Here is a 16,681-nt window from a genome sequence, read left to right on the forward strand (position 1 = left end):
GCCTTCTACCCTGCTGACTCCAAGACACTGGGGGTTGACAGGAACACAAGATAGGGCAGGCCAAGTTCCTGAATGACTGTGTGGAATACAGTGTCTGTTTCAAGCAGATTGTACAATGACCTGAGTGAACAGGAAACCTGTGACATGTTTAGTGTTAAGACTTAGGGGTTTGTGTTTCTTATTACACCATTTTTCCTGACAAATATTGGCAGAGCTGGATATAAGTCCAGGCTGTCTGGCTCCAAGGTCAGAATGCTCCTCAATACTGCTCAAATGTATTTTGCGTTCACTAATCAAGTGCTATACTAGGAAATGTCTCCTTCACTTCTATCTACCTGCCCTCAAAAACCTGGGATACCTCGTGTGCTGGATCTGTTGGCGCATTTCTCTGGACATGGCCTTTGTGGTCCCCAGAGGGGTGAGTCCTGGGCCCTCACTAATTAGCAGTGTGTGTTGTTTATGCTGGAGGACTGTGGAGATGCATCGCGCATCTGTCTGGGCCAGGCTGTGGCTCATGCAGTCGAGATGTTCCCAGCTAAGTGCAGCAAGGGAGGGAACAGTAGCTGCGGCTTTGCTCTCAGAGACTGGCACAAGCACAGTTTTCCACAGAAAAGTCACCGTGAGGGCTCCGGGAAGAGGGGTGCTTTGTTTTTCTTTTTCTGTGAGTTTTGGACTGGTTACCTACCCACTCTGCCCTCCTGGGATTTGTCTAGGTTCAGAAAAGTCTAAATGGAGAGAACAAATTGAGCCCTTATAAGCGAGTCTTTTTACTTAACAGAACAAAAAATTTTGGGGTGGAAATTTGGAATGGAAAGGGATACGTTGATTCCTGTATTCTTCTGTCAAAGCAGAGATTTCTGCACATACCAGCTTTTGTATCAACTGGTGATGGTGACCTCGAATGCAAACTCAGGCACAAAATCCAAAACTTGTGGTCTGTGTAGTCTGAGCGAGACTGTACAAAGAATTTGTTTGGTTTAGAAAAACATGAATTTAAATACAATATAACAAACTATATAAGATCAAGAGATTTTGTTGACTTACTTTTCACTTGTATCAGCATAACACTAACGTCTACCATTCATTTCAAATAGGAAATAGAATAGATTTTATTTTATGGCCTTATTTTAGATTAACCAGTTAATTAATTTCGATCGTATAAAGCACTGGTTATCTGTTTTACTATAGCATTTATAATAGAACTTAATCTTTTCAGGCCCAGGTGTCAGTTTTGAGGGTGGGTATGTGGTTTGACCAAACTTCCTCAGAACCTCTGAGCCTTCCTACCCTGCCCCCTCTTCCATAAGAATCACTGTACTGTAATGACTTGATGGATTAGGGCTTTACATTTTACTGGAGATGAAGACAATCAGATTTCTTGATTGTAATCAACAGAGGCTCATGCCGGCTAACAATAGGTAACCAGAGATTTATTTATTTTACAAGGAGTTTTTGATGAGAGGCTGGGAGACCCAACTTGAGAAACCATAGGACTGAGGAAATGTCATTGGCTCCAGAAAGAGGAAGTGGGAAGCATGGAGCTGTCTCTGTCTCCTCATGAGAAGGGAATGGCCAGTGTTCCACCACCACTGCTGCATCTGAAAGAAAAATGACCTCCAGGAGGTTGCTGAGAGGTCCTGAGACTCCCATCTCCTGGGATAGAGTCAGTCACTAGTCTAGGTATTGAAACGACAGGGTTCTGAATGTGTAAAATCTGAAGTTAGTGGACCTTAAGATATGGAGACTATCTGGATGGGCTTGATCTAATCACCTGAGTCCTTTAACAGCAGAAGGGGAAAAAAGAAGGGAAAGTTAGAGAGAGGTGAAGTCTCAGGAGGCTGCTGCAAGCACTTGCCAGATTTGACGAGGGAGAGGCCATGTGCAAGGACCAAAAAATGGTCGTGAGGCACTAAGAGTGATTCCATTCAACAGCTGACCAGGAACAAGAACATGGGCCCCCTATAAGAAATCGAATTCTGCATACAACAAGAATGAGCTTAGAATACAGGCCTGAGCCTCAAACAGGAAGGCAGACAGCCAATATCTGATAAGATTCTGAGCTGCGATATTCCAAAATTCTGACTGACACAACTATGAGCAAATGTTCATTGTCTCAAGATGCTAAGTGTGGGGTAATTTTTAATGCAAGGACAGGTAACTAATACTCTGTGTTCTGTGTAATGTGGGAGGTCCTAGGTCTGGGACAGTGTTCCAGTGAGTGAATTTAGGCCACCTACAGGTCCTGGATTGATCCAGGGGAAGTTATTGTGGGATTTACCTTTCTCTTCTTTTGTAGTGGGAAACAAGGCTCCATGAATTACCTCCTACCCTGGCCGTGTGCCATCCAAGAAGGCTAGTTTCCTGAAATTAATGTGGGGTATGATTTTTTAAAAGGGCTGAGTGCTACACTGCTCTGATCAATGTCTATTGTAAAATTCTCCTCAGTAAGTAGTTCTGCTGTATCTCCTGCTCACACTCGCTTGTGGCTATTTCTTAGCAAGGTGCCTACTATATCTAAGTCTCTAGCATATTTCTTCTTATTTGAAGATCTCCTCATGTAAAAAATACAAATAATGTGCTATACCTATTTTATTTTTTTGACAGTGGATCCCAATATGTTTTCCAGGATAAATTTGAAATGGCTTTTGCAATCTTCCTAATTCAGCCTTCTAAATAGCTGGACTGACAGGCCCTTGCCACTGTGGCCAACTGTGTGCTGTGTCTTAAGTGCCAATGTTGCAGAATAGGCTTAGGTATTTTTATGAGATAGAGGGGCATAATGAAAAGACTATAACTTTGGGATCTTGGATATGTGGATTTATGTCTTATACTTTTGGAAGCTAGGAAACTTAATGTCAAGGTGCTGGCATCTGATGAGGGCTTTTGTACTTGATCATATCATGACAGAAAATGGACAGGCAATGTTGTAGCTTGGTATAACTGATGCCATTTTTAGCCCTGTATTTGACTAGTGTCCTGTATTTGACCCAGAAGAGTGAAAAATTACTTAGAGTACAATCCCATGAGAAAAGCAAAATCAGCTGTACCCACAAGAAAAAAATTAACCTACTCAACAAAGAAGCAGGATACAGATGTCAACCAAAAATTAATGTAAGATTCTAGCTAAATTGTTTCCAACAGGATGTCTTTTTTCTGGTTTTCTGTTTTAAAAGCTTTGTAACTTTCAAATTCAGGGCCACTTGGTGGGACTCTGAAACAGGGGTCTATATGTGAGTGGTCACTGAGCTCAGCTAATAAAATTCCAAATTTATTAATTAGACTACTTGGATTCCTATATTGTTCATGAACCCATGTCAGCAAGAGAGTACAAGAGTGCCAGAGAAAACCAAACTCCTTTTTATTTTTGTTTATTTATTTATTTGTATGGGGTGGGGGGTCGAACTCAGGACCTTGCACTTGTGCCAGGCAGGCACTAATGCTACTGAGGTATATCCCCAGCCCAAACTCCTTTTTACTAGAAATCCACTGTCATGAGAATGAGCCCAATTCCACAATAACATTAATTCATTTATGAAGAAAGAGCCCTCATCACCTAATCATGTCTTAAAGGTTTTACTTCTCAACATCACTGCACTGGGGACTCAGTTTCCAGTACAAGAATTTTGGGGACACAGTCAGACCATAGTCCCTGGTTTTCCCATAGTGTTATATTGGGCAGTCCCTGAAACTCAGTGGCTTTTACCTGCCTCCACTGAAAATTTAAAGTATTGTGATCAGTGAAATCTAATATCCATTCTAACTAAGAACTTCTGACTATCTAGGTGCAAGAACTATGCCAGGCTAGATTAATCATTTTAGACAGACAGTTCAAAGTTGACTAGATTATTCTTTGGGATTAGATTAACTACTCAGGCCTTATGTCTGTGAAAGTCTAGGGCAACTGGGGAATCCTGTTCTTATTGTCAAGATCTGTGCTGAAGGAAAACATCGTCAAGAAATGTATGGTCTGGATTCTTCCAAGGCCAGAGATCTTTGTTTAGGCTGTTTTTCAAATATTATTATCATTAAGTGGCTTGTCAGCAGCTCATAGGGAAAAAAGACGTATTGACTGCAAACTCAATTGGAGCCAACAACAATTCCAGACATCTGCTGAGAGACCTCAGGCCTTCTGGGATCCCTGGAGAGACATTTAATATCCAGGCCCCAGAAGGTAACAGTCCCTTGTATGCTGGGCCTCATGTACTGTGAATACTGCCCAATTAAGAAAACTTTAAGAAAGATACTGACAAACTGGAATATTCTGGGGGGAAAGAGATGAGGGACCTGGAAACTATGTTCAAGGAGGGAGGGTTATAAAAAGGAAGACTTGTAAAATGGTAGCCTTCAGGTCCTTCTAGCCACAGACAACATCACAGTCCTGATCTTGTCACAATCCTAGTGAAAATACTTTGAATTTGAGTCCCTTTTGGCAAAATCTGTGCTATTTCCAGATTGGTAAACTCTCCAGTTCCTACCACTTAGTACCAACCCAATTCACAGAAACTTATTGTCTGATTGCTCTGCGGAACTTTGTAATCTGAAAAATCTCAGAAGGAATAAATATAATCAGGTTACAGAAAGCTAAGGAAGAGAATACTTGCTAGTTTTGAGCATCTTAAAGCATGCATGCATGCACTAATTGGTGACATTTTTAAATATCTCATATTAAATGTGAAATAATAAGAAATAAATATATATCGCTGTCCTTGATTCCTGACATGGAGCTCCTACAATTAGACGGTGGTGCTAGAAGAATCTTTTGTTTTAGTATTTGGTCTTTGACCTTGGTTCCTGACAGAGAGCTCCTAACAATTTATAAATTCCTGAGTGATGGTATCATCTGACACAGAGTTGCTAATTCCTTTGGAATTTTTTTCATGACAAGAATGTCTCCTGTTTTAATGAGACTTCTTTTGGTGGGCTTCTAAATGGATCTGATCACCAGAAGCACCAAGCCACTAAGCTTGGAAATTTTGGTGCCATTCCTTCTACTGGAAATGTAGTTAATAATCGATTGTGCCCATGTGATTAAGGAAGTTCCATTAAAAATTCCCAAAGTCCAGATTTTGGACAGCTTCAGCTGGTAGACAAATCCATGTGCCTGAAGAACGGTGCACTCCAACTGCATGGGCACAGAAGCTCACATGCTGGAGACCCTCCCAGATCTCACCCAGTGTTTCTTTTATTTTGCTGTTCATTTACATTCTTAAGAATATCATTTAAAATAAATCAACAACAGTGAGTAAACTATTTCCATGAGTTCTGGGAGCTGCTCTGGCAATTTACAGAACCTAAGAAAGGGAGGAGGAGAGTCATGGGAGCAAAAGTTGTGGCTAACTTGGAAATGAGGGCAGTCTTGTGGGACTGAAGTTCCTAACCTATGGGGTCTGTGCTAACTCCACTTACTATCAGAATTAAATTGTAGGAAGCCCAGCTGATATCAGAGAATTGGTCAACATGTGTGTTTGGAGAGGCCCCCAAGACATCTGTAATACTGTGGGTACAGGAAATATAGAAGAAAACTGATAGCTTTCCCTATTTCACATTGAGCATAGCACATCTGCGGTGGCGTTGGGCCAGCTGTGTCTATTGAATGCCTGTGATGTGCCAGATACGGTTTTAGATACTGGAGATACACAAAGAAGACAGATCAGTGTGGCCCCTCTTACGTAACCCTCTAAAAAGCACATAAAGCAAGTGCAATTTGTGATAAATGCATTGAAGGGAACTGCCAGGGCGTAAGATGAGAACAACAGGGCATGGTTTTGTTTGAATGATGTAGTCAGGGAAGTGGCAGGGAAGTGACATGCTTCCAAAAGGGACATGTTGTAGTTGTGGTTTGCCCTCCACTGTTTCATGGGTTGTGAACTTTTTCCTCAGTGTACACTCAGCCCCAGGTATTCCATTATAGTAATGGAAAACACATTAATACACAGAGGAAGACTTATGAAGTGAAAGGAAAGTGTGATAAAAACGTCTTTCCAATTTGAGCTTTACAACCATGCATTAAGGGATGGTGAAGTAATAAGATTCGTGACAGCAGAATGACAGAGATGATCACAGATTTATATGGGTACAGCTGTGAAGGTGGTGCATGAGAGGATCCTTCCGACTCTGAAACAAATTGCTTGCATTTCTGAAACTCTCTAAAGTGGTATGATGACCAGAGTGTAAAGCTAGAAAAATCCTATTTGCAGCCCTTATTATCTCAAGTGAGATTATCAGTAAATTTTAGAGACAAAAAAATCAGAATAAGGAAGAATATATATGGCCTTGCAGACAGAAGAGTACCCAGAAGATTCAGAAGATACAAACTGTGTCTTCATGTGGAAAAACCTCAACACACTAAATTGATATTTAGAAATGTGATCAGACATAATCTACCAATTGTGACTATGTTCTCTTGAAGGAATGGAATTTGAAATGTTTGGGATATAGTTTCTATCATCCTCAAAAGCTATGAATATGTTAAACCATGTCCACATTATAGAAAACACAGATTATCATTTTGAATTAGCTTTTTTTTTGTGTGAGTGTTAAGGGGAGTCCCAGAATCAGACCTCTGGAGCCATCAAACAAAGGAGGATATGATGGTTCTCCTAAGACAGCCAACACTCTCTGAGGTTGTTCTGCAAAGGTGAGGCTGGATTGGCTGCCTGGCAATGCTAACACTCCTCTCCTGAAGGCTTTAGCTCCCTCCTACTTTTGCTATCTCCACTTAGATGACTTTCTTTCCATGAGTAATAGTTACAAGTACCATTGTGCGATGCCTCCTGTTGGGCGTGAGATGCTTCCCATATATTATCTTCAATATTTCCTAATAATCTTTTCAACATTTTACTGGTCAATTTCTAGAGAGTCAAGGATCACAGAGACTCACAGGTACAGACAGACCTTAAGCTGAAGGTTGTCTTGCTACAGGGATGGACCCTGCATCAAGCTTGCCTTCATTATCTTGGAGGATGATTTCTGAAACTAGATATCACAGTGATAAAAATACTAAGCAATCCCTTTGGAGGCTCTGTTAGAATCCAACACTCAGACAGATGGCTGGAAGGTAATCTCTTAGGTTGAGAAAAAAAGTTATTTCTTAAGGAATTCTGCTGTGTGTATGTTTTCAAAGTAAGCCTTTGCTAGTTTGCTTAGGTTTATTGTTTTACTTCCCTTATATTGTGAAGGCATGTTTATAATCAAGTTGATATTCTGGATGGAAATAAGATGTATAAGTTAATGTGTGTGTTTTTATATGGTGAAATATGCTTGCTTTCCTCTTTTTTTCTTTGGCCTTTATTGAGGTATAATTTACTTATGACAAAATATATAGATCTGCATGTATGGTTCAGTGGAATTTGACAGATTCATAGGTACTACTGATTTTTCATTAGTTTTCATGTCATAGAAAGATCATGCTGCCATCTCCCTAGAGGAAACTTCTGTTCTAATTTCTATCATCATACAATAATTTTGATAGCTCTTAGACATAAGTTGAATTATATTCTATTTATCTTTCTCTGACTGGCTTTTTGTCATTCAGTATACTCATTCATGTTGTGTTTTTATTTCTACTTAGAACTCTATTTTATGAACATACCGTAACTGACTCATTCATTCTTCTTTGGATGGACATGGTTTTTACAGCTTTGGGCTATTGATAATAAAGCTGCTATGAATGTATACAAGTCATTTTGTAGACAAAAGCTTTCATTTCTCTGAAGTATATTCCTATGGGTGAAGTTGCTGTAAAGTAGGATGTCTATAAAAACTGACAAATTGTTTTCCAAGTGATAGTATCTTTTATACTCTCATTTGATATGGTCAGTGTTCAGTTTTAGCTGGATCTAGGTATAAGTTTAACTTATATTTATTATTACCTATAATATTAATCACTGTTTTGCATATTTAGTGCAAATTCTTATTATACCTTTTCAAGATAAGTGTATATTCAAATCTTTTTCTCTTTTGTAATTGGGCTATTTTTAGAGATACATTAATTTGTAGTACTTTGTATATTCTGGAAATGAAACACTTTTCATATATACAGTGAATATTTGCCCATGTAGGTTGTATTTTTTCACTTTCTTAATGATAACTTTGAAAGCAGAAGTATTTAGTGAAGTTGAACATCGGTTTTACCTCTGAGTGCTTTCTGCATCTGACCAAAAAAATCCTTGATTGTCCTAATCATGTTGTTCTTTTGAGTTTCATTCTAGAAGCTTTAGAATTTGAAGAGTTTTTTGTTATTTGTTTGCTTTTGCTTTTAGATCATGATTATTCAAAAATAATTTTTGAATGCCATATTCTAGGGGATCAGCATTAGTTTTTTCCCACACAAATGTTTATTCACTCCATCACTATTTGATATTATAGAACCATTGTTATTTCTCCCTTAAGTTAAATTGAGTTTTGTTGTAAATTTATTGATTGTATATGTATGTTTGCAAATAGCTTTTGCAAATAAATTACTTTTCCTTGAAGTACTGCTTCAAATACATCCCACAAGGTTTTTTATGTCTAGTTTCATTACCATTAAGTACAAAGTATTTTGTAAATTATATTGTCATTTCTTCTTTGACACGAATCTTATTTGGAAGTGTAAGGTTTAACGTCTAAATAGTTGAAGATTTCTTGTTATCATTGGCTTACTGATTTCTAATTGGGTTACATTTTGCAGAAAGACTATACTCTGACAATTTCAATTACATGTATGTTAAATTATTTGCCATTAACTCACATTTCTCTGATGTTATAGTCAGTATTTTTTTCTTTCTATACTTAATTTTTTCTACTTCTCAATGGCCTATTTTTGTATTCCTACTCTTTCTTTTGTTTTCCAGTCTGCTTTTAAACGTATCCCTTACATGTTGTATGTGTCAGACATGATATTTTTCGATTCTAGGTTTACTCTTTGGGTCTTGTTTAGAGCTGAAGTTATCTGATGAAATTCCTCTCTATTCATCCATTATGTTCATCTTTGTTCCTAAATACCTTAAATTCTTCAAAACTGTTCTTTCATATTTCACCTACTGATTGCAACACCTGATTAGCAGGAGGTCTGCCTCAACTCACCTTTCTTTTTTAGGTATGGGTCATATTTTCATTCTTACACTGCTAATAATATTTTTATTGTATATCAGAAATTTTCAGTAAGTTACTAGTAGGGACTAAACTACATTGTATATATTTATTTTGAATTACCCAGAAAGCACCTTCCCTTTCCTCTGTTCATAAGCTCCAGAAGAAGATTTTTATGAAGATATTTTCCTAGGTCTTGCAGAGCATAGATTTCAATTAGCCTCAACTGACTTTTTGTTAGTGAGATAATGAAGATTTCTCTTAGCTTTTCAGTAACCCCCAATTTCTTGCTTTACATTTAGTGGGCTGATTGCTTTGGTTTTTTCAAGATTTGAACTTAGCTCCAAGTTTACTTCATTTGATTTTTATCTCCAGATTGAACTCCAGAAGAGCTCTTTAACTCGGAGAGCACAAGGTTGGAAGAGCTCTCTCTCCTTTTAGCTCTGCCCAACTGCAGCTGACCTGGCAACATTCCCAGGGGGAGAATTGTTCTGAGAAGTCTATTTGTGTGTGTGCTTCTGAGATCCCAATATTTCACGTTAGCCTAGACTGTTGTCAAAAGTTCAGTATCACCCAGCAAAGTCTTTCTGCTTATGATGGAGCTGCTTTTCATCTGCCTCAATGTGGGATATTTGACCCCACGTTCCCTATTTGCTTTTCTCTGATGGACTAGCTCACTTCTGGATTTAGTTGATTGAGATTATGTGTGCATGAATGTTTGGTTATTTTGTTCAATAAGTTTGAAGAAAAACACTATTTTAGCTTATCAATTATGTTCATTTATTACAATGAAAGAAGCAATCATTGTGCCTTGCTATATCTCAACCAAAACAGCTCACAGTTTCTTTGGTCCTGGGTTAACTCTGAGGGTCAATGTGAGATCTCAGAGCAACACAAATATTTGTAATTCTGGATTTAGATTTAGAATATAAGTTCCTTGAGTTATGAACAGTATTTAGCCTCGCAAAATCTTGTTATTTTAATCCTTCCTTCTTCCAACCCAAAGCACTTAAATTTTATTGTATAAACCTATTCCATATACACTTTCCCTTCTTTAAATCCAGTTCGAATCCTGATAGTTTTTCCATTGATCTGTCTTTACTGGCACCATGTTGATCTAAATTATCATCATATTACCATCATATTTGTTTTCTGAGTCATCATTTTATCCCCAGTGTGTAGAACAGTGGCCAATATTTAACAAACGAGGTCTGTTCTTTAAATGGCTCCAATGTGTGTGCTATCTAACGTGCTTTCTAAAAACTTCAAAAGAAGACTCTTGGTCTTCAGAAATTTGTTTTAAATAGGATTTAAAACATAAGGCTACATACTAAATAGGAAATATGCCTGCTTCAAACTCTAAGTTGATCTTAAGTGTGCTATTTAGTATACCATAGCAAAGAAATACGCCTCTTAGAGCAATAAAGGACTTTCCTAATTCTTCCTTTTCTGGTTGCAATAAGATGTTTATTTTTCTTGACCTAGATAATTCGACTAGATGGGAATTGAACATTTGCCAATTAATTAGTGATTTAAGTCACTTGTGAAAATGGCTGTAAAAATCAATTCAAGCTGACATATGGACTCTTCAAATGCCATGTAAACATACTGGTGTTTTCTTTTTCTGTAATGGTGTCCAAGGAATTGTGGTCAAGATTTAAGATCATTTTAAGACCTCCCCCCTAGAGTTCTTCTTCAAAGACTGGGTCTAGTTACCTAAGCTATTCTTAAATTATCTCTAGCTTTCCAATTCCACTCCTCATCAGTCTTTTGATCCAGTGTGCAATTACTGGCATTGAAAATGGTGGAATTGTAAAGAAAACATCCTTCCTTCAAAAGCTAGGACGATTGAGTTTCACAATCACATGGGAATAATTTTAATGTTTTGGTTCCCAATAATTCTTTGGCATAACATCTCAAATGCTACTGGCATCTCCATGGTGACTCAGAGTTGATAGACTCACAAATGTCTCTGTTTGAGGCCTTGCTATAGAATTTTTCAGCCGCAGGGGAGCTGGCACGTGTGGCCACACCTTCTCTCATAGAGATTTGAGATCCTCTGGGATCTCTTTTTACCTTTTCTTTTTTACACACGGTAAAAGATATTGCTTGAGTAAAAGCAAGAAGATATAATTAGACCGTCTGCTGCAAGGAAGGAAGCAGTCGGCTGTTCCCTGCCATGTCATTATTTTTTTTAAAGAGAACAAGTAAATAAGTTCAAGAAGAACCAGATTGTATCTTTAATACTTAATTTTCTTGACATTTTAATATGATTAACTGGAGTCAAGCCAATCTGGAATGGTTTAAAATGTCAAGAAATGCCTGTTTGTGGTGTGTGTGTGTGTGCGCATGTGTGGTTGTGTGCATGCGCACACGTGAATTCACGTTACATGTATTAGTAAAGAAAAAATTGCTCTGCAATAGAATACATTTCCAAGGAATATGGATATCAAGCAAACATATTCTGCCTGGATAGACTAATTCCTGTGTTTTCCTTCTTTTTAACATCTTTCTCTTCAGTATGTGTGTAAACATATGCTGATCATGGGAGAAAAAGAAACCTCGGAGAAAAATTTTAGCACTACTTTATAAACTCATACTTCTAAGGAATGTTATTAGTGATGCTTTTATTCCAATATTCATGTCACATGAAATACAAAGACAATAGGATTTCTTCATATTCACTCCTTCAACAATTTTTTAAACATTGTCCTTTTACTGTGTTTGTATCCTGATTATTTTGTTAGTATTTTCTAGGCTTTCAGTGAAGGAGAGATTTTTGTGACTTTTGCCATTACAAAGGTAAATAGGAAAATAGCAAGAAACAGTTATTTGGTGATTTATGTTCACTGTACTAAGTACTTTACATGCTTTATCTAACTTAGTTCTCACAGCATCCCTGTGAAGTCATATCTATTTTTAAAGAAAGAAAAAAAAAAACCAGAAAAGAAAAACAACAAATAAGAGATATACAAACAACTACAGGAACAACAAAAAACTCAAAACAAAAACAATACAGACTTTCAAAGCAAGATGGTAGGAACTTGATAACTCTCTGCCTCAATTGTATCATTCATAAAGAAATCATTTCTATTATTATCCCTTCTTTATGAATTTGACAACTGAGGCAGAGAGTTCAGACACCGTGCCCGAGGTTACACTGATAGTAAGTAGCAGAGTTAACACTGGACAGACTGAAGAATGACTAAAGGGCAAGGAGAAGTAATTTGCATAAAACAGACATAACATACATGATATACATAGGAAAGAAATAGCGTAGCATTTATAATCAAGAAACCAAGGCATCTTACGAAGTCAGAAGTTCATTTTGCTGATTTGAGACATACTTGTATAAACTCTTTAAAAGTAAAAATTAAGATATGACGTGTATAGTTACCAAACACAATGAATGTAAACATTACATGTCATAAACATCTACTACTACTACTAATAAAAACAACAACAACAAGAAGAAGAACAATGAAAATGAGATGGAGGAAGAAGGCTGGTGGGATTTAGAGATGGGGGAAGAGAAGCAAAGTGCGAGAAAGGGATTAAAAAATAAACAAGCTGTGTAATGTATACATACCTACTCCCTAAGAGGAATGTAAACTGTATACTGCAAACACAATACTACTAATAAAAAATAAGCACAGAAGTAAAATTAAACAGATTGATCAGTAAAAGAAAAAAATCTGGAAACAGATTTACATATGGATAAATATTTAGGCTTCACAGAGTTACTATCTCAAGAAGAGAAATGATAGATCAACAAATAGTAAAAAACAATGTCTAATGTGTGTTATGCTTTGGGTAGTATTCCAGTTCTTTTTGCTTTAACACATTTCCCCCTCAAAGCCGTCCCATTAAGTAGATACCATTATTGTCATCCCTATTTTATAGATGAGGAAAAGATGTATATGTTTCAAAGACAGAAGTCCACCAGTCTGGATGCAGAGCCATGGGTCATAGACACCAGATTATACTGTGTGTCCAGTAAGAGTGCTGCTTAGACATTTAGATAAAAGTAAACTTATGACCTGACCTCATATCTTGCAACAAAATATATTAGATGATTTAATTGTTTAAAAGCAAAACAAGGAACAATGAAAATACAATTAACAACTGAAATAATTAGGATTGGGAAAATTATTTCTAAAAAGAAATGCTTTACAATTTTGATTATATCATAAGTAGAACATCTATCTAGAAAAATAACCATTAAATACAAACAAAAGGAAAAGGAAAAATGAGGGCATAGGATAGAAAAAATTGTAGATATTTAATATGCAAAGATGAATAGTCAGTTAAAAATGGGTCAGGGGTATTAATATATAAGACTGAATACTAATAAGTAAAAATGAAGTAATCAGCGCAAAACTGATGTGAGAATAATTTCATCTATACTAATGTTCAAAAGGATATACATTTGAGCACTGAGATACTTTTGCCCATTGAACTGGTGACTGATAGTTTTAAAGAGTGCTGTGGAAGGTTTGCACTGTTATACTTTTGCAAGATGTTTAATGCTTCAAACTATATATACATATATATAAAACATACATCACATATGTAATATATATTATTTGACAAATTTTTAGGAATTTATTCTAAAGTCATCTGAAAGAAGTTATATACAGTTGTGCTAACTGAAGTATTATTTCTAATGGTAAAATGGTGCAAGCAATGAAAAAATGTGTTAGAGAGGAATGGCTTAAACAAAGAAAGCCAAAATATACCATATTGAAATCTATACATAAAAATCAGATTCATGCTGTGGATGTCATTTATAATAATATTTTATTATTAACAGTAGCCATGGTTTTATGTTATAGATTTGCTGACCTACACCAATTTTGCCATAACTCATTTGGGAACTCACCAGTTGCCCATCCAATTCAGGCAGAACTGGTCTTTTTCCATTTTCAGGGTTGAAAACTGGTTGATTGAATAAAAAATATTCTGTACCCACCTGGCTGAAGTGATAAGTTCAGAGATGGACATGTCTTATAGGCATACTTTTATCAGGTTGCAGCTCATGAGTTTTGCTAGGAATGCTTGGGACAAACATGATTTTGTTTCTTTCTGGACACTGTCATGAATGCAAGTGTCTACAGAAAATATTGACAGCCATCTTGGACCATAACAAAGAAGGCTGGTAACGAGACCGATGGCTTTGGAAAGTAGAGCTGAAAAATGATGAAAGATAAAACCTTGCCTAAAGCAAGTATTGTGGACCCTCAGAGATTTTCAGTATGTGACCTAATAAATTCTCTTCCCTGAACATGTTTGAAAAGTTGTTTTGGGTAGGAGTGTCCATCCTTGCCACTGAAAGCATTTTAAGAAATACACATTTCTCTGTCTCATATATAATACAAATATATAGTCAGGACACACTACATTCTGAATAAAATGCAAATGGTTGAGGATTAATACATAAATTCTGCTAAAGCAGAGACTAAAGTCAGATGTCATAATCATTAACAAAACTTCTGGAATATTTTTAAAATTTATGCAACTATTCAAGGTATGATAGTATTATTATTAATATAAATATTGAAAATAATTTCTACTGAAAAATAGAAAATTGATAATTTTGTTGTTATAGTCTAGAAGCAGTACAATAGTTTCTCAGGATTGTACACTCTTAAACAGTTTTTGCAGCTACATTTCTGTACATTTGCATACTAAATGAAGAATCACTTTCAATTGACATATTTGATAATGTCACCAACCATTTTGTACAGCAGAATATATTTAAGAGATTTCTATGATAGTTTTCTAAAAGGAACTTTGACTGCCCCAAATGACTGATTGCTATAGAGATAAATGTTAGGGAACTTTGTATTTAGGGTTGAGGACTATTTAGAATTGTCTTCCTGGAGCATTATTATGAGGTTGATATTTTGAAATTGGGTTAGTGAAAATAAAATGTGTTAAATTTGTCCATCTTTCCCTCACAATTTGTTTCATAATTTAGCCCCTATTTATTAATTCTTGCTAAAAGATGGCTATTATGGACATGACGGTGCATGACTTGAGGGTTTTTTCTCCATATCAGATTTTTAAGTAGAAGAGTTTAATATTGTAGTTTAAGTTTACCTTTTAAACAGGAAAAAAGTTGTGAAACAACTTTTTGTTCAAAAATTCATGGCCAAATAGCATTAAATAAATGATATTAGTCTGCCTTACATTATTTAAATTTTTATAAACCTACTTTGGTTCAAAAATGATGTCCTGACTTTCCTAAGCTATTTGTCTAATTCATTCTTTATTAATACTGTACTAATAATGTTAACAAAATGTTCTTTTAATTATTTAACCTTTTAAAAGCTTCTAAAAGCATTTTAGTTCACAAAATGAACAACTTTTGTAATCATTCTTAATTATTACCATAGCATTTTACTTCAAATACATGTACTTGTAGTATTTGTACCCTGTAGAATTTCAAACATGAAGTACATGAAGATATTTCCCCAAGTTATTTCTAAAATGATTCCATTTTTAGGGAAATACTCAGATATCCACTGGAAACATGGCTGTGTCTTATCCATGGTACTGACATTATTGCCAGTTGGATGTGATGGTGATCCACTCCACCAACAGATCTCTGAACAAGTTCAAGGTTTCCAGATAGCTTTAAAGTTGACATTCAGCAATTTCATTTGCCAAGGCCAAGGCCAAGGTGAAACCAAAGAGCGGATTTTGGACAAACACAGGGCCAAGGCCTAATATTGGTGCGTCACATGTACATCATTCTTAGCAGCTACATTTTATGACTGAAATAGCAGTTACTTTACCAATCTCAGAGAGGGAAGCAGAGAGAAAAGTCTCAAAGCCTGTGCCCCAGGATGATAAACAGTGCTTATCTCTCGGTGGAGTTGTGGTTCACTTTTTCTTGTTGTTTATCTGTATTTTGATTTTTTTCTATGATAAACATGAGTTACTTGGTGTATTACTTGGGTAATAAAAAACATAAAAGTCTAGAATGTCTAAAATTTAAGATAAATAGCACAGAAAACAGAAAAATAAGTTTACAAGAACATCACACTAAAAACATCTTTGAAGGGTTATTCTGAGCAATTCTTGGCTACGACATTGGCAGGGTTTGGAAAAGTCAGAAAGTTTGCCTTAAAATGGTTCTTCAGTTTGTCTTGCTATTCATTAAGCCCTTTCATCAAAAGAGATGGGGAAGCTGTTGTCCCTCATCTAAACCTACTCCAGGTCTGTATTCTGTTTCCTCCTCTCTGTCTTCTCAGTTTTGGGCTAAACAAACTTTCCTATAGTAATCATTCACTACACCCTCCTCTGAACAAATGGAGAGTTAGAGAGGAAAGTCCTTCTTCAAAAAGATGCTTTTATTCTTATATTATTTTGTACTTCAAATCCCACAAGCAGCATATTTTTTAAAAAAGCTTGTTAGTTGGAAATAGGCTTGGTAGCTCAATTTTTAAAAGAATCCAGAGTGTTTAGTATGATTCTATTCCAGTTTAGTCTGGGATGCTTAATGATAGGAAAATCTCCCCTACACATATATACACACAATTTGTGAGGGACTTGATGAATGCACGGTGTCTCGTTTAGTTGCAGTTTATTTTTTTGTTGATCC

At 36.2% G+C, this 16,681-nt stretch overlaps 1 long non-coding RNA gene across 4 annotated transcripts in view; it reads left to right on the forward strand.

Moving 5' to 3' along the window:
* Positions 1-209: 209 nt before the first annotated feature.
* The window catches only part of LOC134478076 (uncharacterized), a 113,030-nt gene continuing 96,558 nt past the window's right edge, over positions 210-16,681 (forward strand). For all 4 annotated transcript variants that reach the window (XR_010050442.1, XR_010050440.1, XR_010050441.1 and 1 more), the window contains exon 1: positions 210-418. This is a non-coding gene — a long non-coding RNA (uncharacterized LOC134478076). The remainder of the gene's footprint in view (positions 419-16,681) is intronic.

This window comes from Cavia porcellus, unplaced genomic scaffold (assembly GCF_034190915.1).
Source record: "Cavia porcellus strain 051 isolate PalLab524CR breed Dunkin Hartley unplaced genomic scaffold, mCavPor4.1 scaffold_11, whole genome shotgun sequence".
NCBI classification, from domain to species: Eukaryota; Metazoa; Chordata; class Mammalia; order Rodentia; family Caviidae; genus Cavia; species Cavia porcellus.